This window comes from Thermobia domestica, chromosome 14 (genome assembly GCF_964235325.1).
Source record: "Thermobia domestica chromosome 14, izTheDome1.hap1.1, whole genome shotgun sequence".
NCBI classification, from domain to species: Eukaryota; Metazoa; Arthropoda; class Insecta; order Zygentoma; family Lepismatidae; genus Thermobia; species Thermobia domestica.
In genome coordinates, this window is record NC_137467.1 from 7,748,073 (window position 1) to 7,758,668 (window position 10,596).

Below are 10,596 nucleotides of genomic sequence, written 5' to 3' on the forward strand. Positions count from 1 at the left end.
CACATTGTTCTGTATTATACTTTGTCGTATACTTGTGCGCACGTCTATAGCTCTACCTCAAACAAGTTTATGATTGCGAAGATCATAATGGGCTTAACACTTCACAATGGTTAATAAAATTGCCCACCCACCAATACCTCAATTATCATAGTACTCCTTTAAACTCCCTTCCTTAAAAGAGAATGTAACCCTCTTCGAGGTTGCTAGGCTACGGCTAGCTCATAAAAAATTCAAACAGTACCCGAAGAAAGAGCAAAACTCTTTAAACGAGACGATGGACCAAACAAAATAACACAGTCAAGTGATAATCTCAATGAGTTGCTTTAACATCTGTCGTAACACCGAATTGTTTTTCCTGGATACAATTCATCGTATAAGACTATTCTGTTGTTTGATTTCTTTTGAAGTATTTGGACAATACTACGGAAAAGTTATCGTTAGCTTTCATATGTATTGTGATATGATTTTGGACTATTGGAATGTGTATTTAAAAATTTTAGTATACAATTGTAAAAGTAAGTTTAAGGAATGCTTCCTGGAAAACAGGCAATTTTCACTTTCCAGGAAGCAAAGATCAGAAAGAATATTGAAAGTCAAAAACAAAAATGAATTCAAGAATAAAGACAACAGGTGAAAGGCCAAACAAGATATATATAAACGGGTAGCAAAATAAACGAAAGAAGGACATAACCAATTGTCGCTCGTTCGGATTGATATTGTTTCTCAGAAGAACTCATAGTAAAATAACTAGTCACAATGATAATGGAAAAGGTATTTTACCTTCTCAATTAATCCTGTAAGTTAAAATTTCTAATTTTGTTATAAAAAAAGAAACAAATAGACGACAAGTTGATATGCCAGGAGGTCTCCCTCCGTGCAGGTTGTTTTATTCAAATTCAATATGTAAATGTCTATTTCTTGTACGCTTGTGTAAAAGAAAACAGAAAGATGCATCTAATTTTTTCCTTTTATTACTCCCGAAAGATACAAGATATTTAAGTTAATGACAGTTATCCTTCTTCACTACTTTAAATATCTTCATGTTAATTTTTGTTTCTAAATTTGAAAAATTTAAAATCACAAAACATGACAATCACTCTAATTTTAAAATTACACACACACACACACACACACACACACATATATATATATATATATATATATATATATATATATATATATATATATATATATATATATATATATATATATATATATATATAAGGTGTGATAGGTAACTCCACCGACAAACTTTGGGAGGCGATTCCTTATACGAAATGAAAGAAAAAAAGTTCTAATAAACATGGACCGAAAAATGCCTCCTTTCAGAGTTATGATCCATTGAAAATTCGAAAATTCGAAAAATCCATTGAAAATTTTTCAAAACTCCCTAACTTAGAAACCATAGGAGGTATCCCAAGCGGTTTAAGGAATTACACAGGAACTAGTATGTTCTCTATCTAAATATCCATGTTTTACCATATTCCGTTATCGGTGAAAGGAACTGATAAAAGGAAATTGAAGTATAGGGATACTCCTTTAAGTACTAATGGTGCGTTCGTTTTGCTGGTACCGGTGAATTCTGAAACATGGATATTTAGATTGAGCGTATACCAGTTCCTGTGTAATTCCTTAAACCACTTCGGATAGGCCCTATAGTTCCTAAGCCAGGGCGTTTTGAAACGTGATATTTCGAACTTTCGGTAGTTCATAACTCTGAAAGGAGACGTTTTTCGACCCATGTTTATTAGAACTTTTTTCTTTCATTTCGTATAAGGAACCGCCTCCCAAAGTTTGTTGGTGGAGTTACCTACCACCCTGTATATATACAGGTATATATAATTCAAAAATTATTCACAACTTCGATAACTCTTCTTACGTTATTGATACTGAACTCTTTCCTTGTTTATTTTATTGTTATGCTGTTGTGGTCATGCTATGAAAGTTTGATCCGAATTCCTTCATTTGTCTTCCTTTTGTTGCAGATATATCATGGAGTTTGCACCAAAGAGGAACAACGAGCAGTGCTCTGGTATTTGTGGTCGGAAGGTGTATCAGGGACCAGTGTATCTTCCATCAAAAACTTTCTGCAAAATACGGGAACAGTGTCTTGCCGCAACAGTGCCTCTTGTCTACAAATGGATTAAAAACTTCAAAAATGTTTGCACAAGTGTTACGCACAAGGCAGGAGCCGGCTGACCATCTACGGCTCCTTCCTCGTGCCTAACATTTGTGAGACCATTTTTGATTTTTTCCAATCCATTCGTAGACACTCTGTTGCTGCAAGACACTGCTCCCGTATTGTGTTGGCAATACGAGAAAAGACAGTGCGGCAAGACGCAACTCCTCTTTGCTGCAACCTTTTAAAGGAGCGGCCATGATGTATCTGCAACAAAAGGAAGACAAATAGAGGAATTGGGATCAAACTTTCATAGCGTGACCAATACAGCATAACAATAAAATAAACAAGAACATAGGTCAGTATGAATAATGTAAGAAAGTTATACATTGCGGATAATGTTTTACTTACCGTTGTACATTGCGGATAATGTTTTACTTACCGTTGTACATTGCGGATAATGTTTTACTTACCGTTGTACATTGCGGATAATGTTTTATTTACCGTTGTACATTGCGGATAATATTTTACTTACAGTTGTACATTGCGGATAATGTTTTACTTACCGTTGTACATTGCGGATAATGTTTTACTTACCGTTGTACATTGCGGATAATGATTTATTTACCGTTGTACATTGCGGATAATGTTTTACTTACCGTTGTACATTGCGGATAATGTTTTACTTATGATACCGTTGTACATTGCGGATAATGTTTTACTTACCGTTGTACATTGCGGATAATGCTTTAATGTTTCGCATTACATTATTTATTATTATTTATTTATCGCATTAAATCGTTATTAATTTCGCATTAAAATGCTAACATGCTTGTAAATACGGAAATTATAACCATGTGTTGATCAAACTCTTAGTACTACATTAACCACAGATACAAACATCTCTGAATATGCCCCTCTAATTTTGTCACCAGACCTACTGTGTCTATTGTTCCGAACCAGGGATAAAAGTGGATCTGAAATGATAGGGAGACGCATGACGTCACGGTGTCCTCCTTTCCTATCTTTGCCCATTGTATTTTTAGGAAGTGGAGGGACGCCATAGATATTTTTTTCGAAGTCGGGTGACGACGTAACCCCGCGTTCTCCTCACTTTAACCCCTGTTCCAAACGCTTTGGTCAACATTGCTTACACCGCACTACGTGCTGAGTCCAACTGTCAGACGCCAGCTTTCTTTAACTAGACAGTATTTCTAGGAATAGTGAGTGTCTAATTTTGGTAATGTTCGCGTATCCAATCCATATGTCAAAGTAAGCAGAATATATCACCTGAGAATTCTTACACTCTAGACACATCGACATAAAATGTTTGTGTATATACGTATATCCAACACTAGGCATGTATAGGATGTTTGAACTTATAAATTGCATAATTCAGTTTACGATTAGACGTGTTATTGCCATTTTCTCCAACTTTATGATTCTCACTGGCGCCTCTGGACGGAGCTTTGGGATTTACTCGACTCATCCCTAATGTGATTGGTGTTGTAAAAATGGTATTTTTTCTTTTTTTCTTTTTTAAAAAAATCATAATTCTGTTTCTAATAGCATCTTTCCTTCTGAAGGCCAACCTCTCCTATCACTCGATGAATCTCTTTGGAGTTTATTTCAGTGTTGTTAAACTTCGAGGAAGAAACAGAAAAAGGATAAATGTTTATGTAAGTCAATAACTCCGAATATCCTCAAGAAATGTTAACTGCAGTCGAGATTTAATCAATTCTAAAGGTTGTTCGTTATTTTTTGTGAGGGCGATTCTCAACCTATAGGTCGCACTCTAATAATGGGTCTTGAAGGAATGTATGATCTGTCACGAAGTTTTTCGTAATGAGATTTGACCCATTTGAATCTCAGCGCTTAAGGATTTGTTAGGAGCAGTAGTATACACGAGAGAGGTTCAGAGTTTAAACTATGAATAAGTAAAACTGTTTTCATTTTTTAAAAATGGAAACCAGTTTCTATAAAAACCGAAACCCGACATTTTGGTTTCTCCAAAACCGGTTTGGTAGAAAACTGAACCCAGTTAGTGATAGAAAGCCAAAGAGATTTTAAAACCATGACCAGTTTTTAATAGTTTGTTTTAAAGCGAAGTGGTTTTTGATTTTAAAAAAAAATAATCAAAACCAGTTTTTCATGGAAATCCGAATAAGTTTTCAAAAACTGGTTTCGCTTTTCTAAAAACTGAAAAACCGTCTTTCTGCTCATCACTAGTTTAAATCCCTTTTTTTGGGATGGATGCTAAAAAAAAAAAAAATAATCATTTACGATATATTATCTTTACTATATGTACACAAAATCACAGTTGTTCTACAAGGAAATGAAATTGAGTGTTTGAACTCCCTTGAAGTAACTCTGCGTACGCCACTGGCTGGGAATGTCTTTAAGAAATTAATATTTTGAAACTTTTGGATTTGACATTAACAAGTGATGTAACTATGACATCTTTGTCTTTTTTTTTTTTTTAATTCAATTCATTGACTTATATGTGGAAATTATTTTTCCTGTTATATTTTGAAAATGAACTGCATTTTTAATTATGCAATTTTTTTTACTGATTTCTTCTTTAATTCTTGCTTTTTCAAAATGATTTTGCATTATATACAGGGTGTTATAAAAAGTGTCACGATATTTTGAGGATAGATTCCTTACAACAAAATAAAAAAGAAAGTTCATATGGACCTGTGCTTAAAAATGAATAGTTTCCGAGTTATAGGGTGCCGAAAACCAGGGATGCGCACGAGACAAGATTTGTGGCTATCTCGTCTCGAAAATGTACTGTAAAAGTGATGTCTCGACTCGACAAATGTATATTTCACTATTGGAAGAGCTGTGTCTCGACTCGAATATTTGTTAGGAAAATCCTGTCTCGACTCGTCTCGTGCGTATCCCTACCGAAAACGTGAAACAAGTGAATTTTAAAAGTCCATAGCTCCACTATTATGGGACTTATCGCAGTCGGGTCAAGACATCACTGAGGAACTGCTATGTGAACTATCCAAATATCCATCTTTCAGAACCTCCGGTACTTGCACACAATTTGTGGTGTGTGTAAGGAATTTTCCTGGAAATGCTAATTGTCTGTTCTCGGTAAATCCTTTTGCTTCAACTCTCTGAAAATTGTCTTAAACTATTCCTTTTTGCAAAACTCCGCTTTCTTTTAAGCCCGAAACGGAAACATGACATGAAATTTTCGGAAAGTATTGCTATTTTTACTGCTAGCTTCTCACCTTAAATAGTGTATGTTCACAACGGAGGGGGTGCACCTGCTGGTACACCCCCTCTAAATCCAGCCCTATATATATATATATATATATATATATATATATATATATATATATACAGGGGCGGATCCAGGATATGACCAAGGGAGGGGCTAAACCATATTTTGCCCTTTTATCCAATGTAAAGCACGATTGAAGCCCATTTTATCCAGTGTATACCTCAGCGTCAAGGGGGGAGCTATAGCCCCTTGAATCCGCCACTGTATATATGTATATATCCACGGATCCAGGATATGATCAAGGGAGTGGTTAAACCATAGTTTGAACCTTTATCCAGTGTAAAGTAGGATTGAAGCCCAGAATATTTATGCAGTGTAAATTTGTTTGAATTCTAAGTTGTGTGTAAGAATAAATCTTACATTAGAATTCTTAAAAAACGTTCCCTGTGAATTTTCATTGTGCATGTGTCTTGTTAAGTTGAGAATTTATCACGAGAATTTTTGATAAAAATACTGGCATTAACAAATGTCCTGGTTTGGAGCTTTAGAAATCTCGCAAGTCTGTCGCTAAAGAGAGCTAAAATATGAAAACACCCCCCCCTTTGCATACGCCACTGAATAAAAAGTAAAAAACAAGATTCAAAAGTAGAGAAATACATATCTTAATTTATATCTTAAAATATTTCTTACCAATGGCTACTCTTATGCATTCCAACGGTTTTCATTTTCTTTTAAAAAGACACGGAATGTGAAAATTTTGCAACTGAAATACAAAAGCCCAGTCAATACTATAGAGTATTGAATCTCTCTCCTGCCCCGTCTGCAAAGGAGATTAGATTTCAGCACGGTTTCGTCCCCCTGTCACACAGATGACGTCATTGCCATTCCAGTTAGTGATCCTTCGGTTTCCATAGAAACCAGTTCGCAAAATTATTCTAAATCAAACACATAGATATTTGAAAGGATGCATTGCTAAAAATAGAACTGGAAAATATTGTTGAAGACTTTTTTCTTTTTTGAAAAAAACGTAACCAGCTTCAAAATGTTTTGCGTTCAAAGTAGCAAAAATTGAATAACTGGAGCAAACGAGAAGTGTCTGGAAAGAATGAAGAAACGCCATGAAACTAGCAAACAAATAAATAACTACATAATTTAAGGCATAATTTTCAAACTGTAGTCCGCGTACCACAAGTGATCATCTTAAGTTCAGCATTAGTCCAGAAAAAGAAGAAAAAATAAAGTTAAGTTAAAATACGTATCCCATGCTATAATGGAGAATCTCCAACAGATCGACCTTACACAAATAATAATAATTTTAGAAGGTAAAGATTATATAAATACTTATATATATACTACCCAGACCCCTGAGTTTGCTCAGCATACGCCCTCGCATTTCTTACCTATCGACCTTTGCATCAACAGTGAATTTCGTGAACTTGCTCTTCATATTTCCTGAATTTGCCCATCCGGAGGCTTCCCTCCCACACACTGTCATTGCTCGGCCTACGGCCTCGCACCTCTTGACCCACAATTCTATCGTTTCCTTTCCTATTTCAACTATCTAAAAGATAAGATCGTGTATTCCAAGAAAACGCCCATTTAATTAGCATGGGAATTTCTTCATCCCCCTTTAGACCCCAAAGAAATGAAAAATGTTCACTTTTGGAAATTTTTCTGTCGGTTAGTCCTGGAAGGCTACAATCATGCAAAGTTTCATCATTCTAATCCTGTCGGAAGTGATTAAACATTTGGGGTGTAGAAGACGTCCCATATAAATAACATGGAAAAGATTTTTCAGTTCCCCATAAAACCCCTCTACGGTTGGAAATTACTATTTCTGATGATTCACTTGGGTAATGCTAACGAAAACGTAGAAGCATACCGAATTTCAAGTTTTTATTCCAATTCTAAGTATCTAAAACATGAGATTATAGATTTTAAAAAAAAGCCCATTTAAATAATATGGAGAAATTCTGCATCCCCTCTTTAGACCCCCCCCCAAAAAAATTTAAAATATTCACTTTTGGAAATTTTCTTGTTGGTTAGTTCCGGAAAGCTACAATCATGCCAAATTTAATTATTGTCGCTCTACAGGAAGTGCTCAATAATCTATGTCACCTAATGTAGTTTTAGGATATATGGGTCCCATAGGTCCGTTTACATAGGACATTTCGATAACTATTGAAGATACGCAAAAATGATAAGAAAGCAATGTTATTCGAAAGTATGTGTTTTCAATCTAAAATGTTGGAATTTTCGGAATTGGATCAACTATGTAGTTCCGGCTCTACACTGGTATAGCGCCCAGTGGTGAAGAAAAATGCAACATTGTCACGTCTTTGTTGGACAAGAATGAAGGTAAGTGCGTGTGGTTAGAAGTATCCCAAACCAAAGACAATAGAAGGGACGGCCACAATGAAGGATATGAAGAAGGATCACACGCAATGTCAATCCAGGGCAGTGGCGTCACCATCAGAAGGAGTGGAGGGCAGGTGCGAAAAAGAAATTGAATTGAATGTATTCACGGCAAACTGTGATACGGTTATCGAAAATGAGCTGAAACACAGGCATACGTTGCGTTATTGATAATTTCCAGGAAACCATTCACAATCTTTTGCCTTGTAGGATGGCTTTGTCCTGAATTAACGCAATTTATCGCATTCGTTTTTTTTTTTTTTTTTTTTTTTTTTTTTTTTTTTTGTAAGTCATTAAGTATCTTGCGTTCCACTCCCGCAGTGTGGATGGAATATGACATCAAAGTGAAGTATTTTGTCAAGGTTTTGATAATCCCAGTGTTTATTAGTCAAGTAATCCTGGGACGTGGATGCACATGAATGTAAATAATCAGTTGTTGACTGTTATATTAACGTGTTACAAGCGATTGCCTCAGTTGATCTTCATGATTTGCATGTAACATGTTAATGTAAAAGTCAATAACTGAAGTCTTAGTGAATGTATCAATAGTAATAAATTTGTGCAAGTGGAAAGAACCCACTATGTCAATGTGCTGAGGAGAATTTTCAAATTCAATAGGTTGTTGTAGAGATTTCAGTCACGCAACACCATATTCATGTCTTCATTCACGAACTTGAACTCACGATCAAGTTGATATAATTGTAAAAAGTAGTTGTGCGGGAAGGTTTTCGAGGTGGAAATTTGACTGGAGAGTGTCGCATTCTCGTCCAATCCACAAGCCCAGCGTTTCAGTTTTTCAAACTTTTTCGAAGACCGAGTGATACGCATTTTGGTTCATGAGAAGCGACTATTACCTGTACTCTAAGTGGGCGCTCCTCAGGGCCGTTGCGTCGGCGGGGCGAAAGGTGCGATTGCCACGGACACCGCGACCAGGGGGGGGGGGGCGCCGGGACGACAAATCAACAAAATTCAAGGAATTCAGATTATGTTAGTAAATGTTTTTTTTTTTTTTTTAATAATGTTAATATAGATATTTTAATAACGATCAGGCCACGGCTAAGTAAAATTTATGTATTTATTTCATAAGGACAACACAATAGGCTTAACCTCCTCGGACCCCGTGTCGCCAAGAGGCGATATGTGAATTATACATGATGTATACACTGAGTCCCCATGTTGCATATAGGCGACATGCACTCAGCGGACAAATGACAAATATATAAGAAATAATAACTGAAAATTGGCTAACAGGGTATACAACCGAAGGTAACTATAATATTAGAACATAACATTTCTACCGAAAAAAAATGCTGGGACCAAGGAGGTTAATGCCCAGTTATAGTGTTGTGTACATAATTATCTAATATACACTATTATACATACACAAATATATGTCTTTTTAATTATGCAGAAGTTATTGTCTGGCAATTGTTTTGAACTTGTTTAACTTGTTTTCGGACATACTAAAAACATCTACTACATTAAACCTAGATGAAGCACACATTCTCAACAGAGGAGACTTATGTGTTCTGCTCGTGACACAGTAAAGTTTAGTTTTTATTATTTTTTTTTTTTTAATTAATACAAATATTTGGGAAATTTCTCATATGTGAAGTTTGTTGGAAAAGTTCATCATTTATACATTTCCGTTTACTTAAAAACATGTTGGGTTAAGAATTCACGGAGTTTTGAAACATTCACTTGGTGTGTCGAAAGTCACTTCTCTTTTTTGTCCCCATCCGTGACAGACGTTTAGGAATTAATAGGCTATTTTCTACTCTAAACGGAAAAAAAAAATACTGAAAACATCAGCTACATATACTCCTAAGTCTGTACTGCTCGTATGTCATATTTTTTCTTGTAGTTTTTAGAAATATACAACTTTAAAGTATCAAAAATGTAGTGTAAATGTCCTGCCCGTAATGGAATAGCCCATGTAATCTTGGCCGACTTGCAATTCAAGCTTACAGCAAGTGGTTTGCAAGTTGTCTCTGCTCTTATATATTTCCCATTCATATGCTATAACGTAGTAAATTTACAGCTGGTTTCATGGTAATGCAATACACACATAAACTCTTTGCAATAATTTGGTTGTCTTAGCTTCATAACACTTGTGTTTACTTTTCATAATAGTCAATTATTCTCTTCCTTTAATTTTTTCTTTCAATTTTACTTTCATTTTTTCCCAACCACGTTGCTTCCGTATTGCTTTTATAAATGCCGAATGTGTCAATAGACCTCGTGGCGCAACGGTAGCGCGTCTGACTCCAGATCAGAAGGTTGCGTGTTCAAATCACGTCGGGGTCAACAGGGTTTTTCCTTACTATTTTTTCATTGGCTCCCTTGCACCTAGTACTACATATGTAGGACGTGTAACATTTTCGTTTCATTTTCTAAACTAAATAATATGAAGTTTGTTTTTATTTATCAAGACAAATTATTTTACTGCCTACATATGCATCCAAATACAGTAGAACGTCAATCATCCGAACGTCAAATATCCGAACGCGGTCCCTAGAAGCTAGTGACAGTACACTAATTCAATTATCTTTGTATAAAGTGAGTGTTTTTTTACAGAAGCTTATTCACATGTAATTGTTTGTCATACATATTTTTATTTTTATTTTCTCTTAGGCCTATACAAGTTAAGTTTTAAGTGTGAGTTACAAGAACACTGTAATTTAGTTAATGAGCAGGTTCTTCAGAAATATTAAATGTAAGTAGCCTTACGTACGGTATTGTAATTGCTGTATGTACTTGTATAACCACTGTATCGATAAAAGAGCATGCCGTACAGTATATTTAAGCCTAAATGGCATTTTCT

At 35.3% G+C, this 10,596-nt stretch overlaps 1 non-coding gene across 1 annotated transcript; it reads left to right on the forward strand.

The window, feature by feature from the left end:
- The first annotated feature begins 10,007 nt into the window (after window positions 1-10,007).
- On the forward strand, window positions 10,008-10,079 carry TRNAW-CCA (transfer RNA tryptophan (anticodon CCA)). The gene has a single exon. It is a non-coding gene; the product is annotated as a tRNA-Trp (tRNA).
- The last annotated feature ends 517 nt before the right edge of the window (window positions 10,080-10,596 follow it).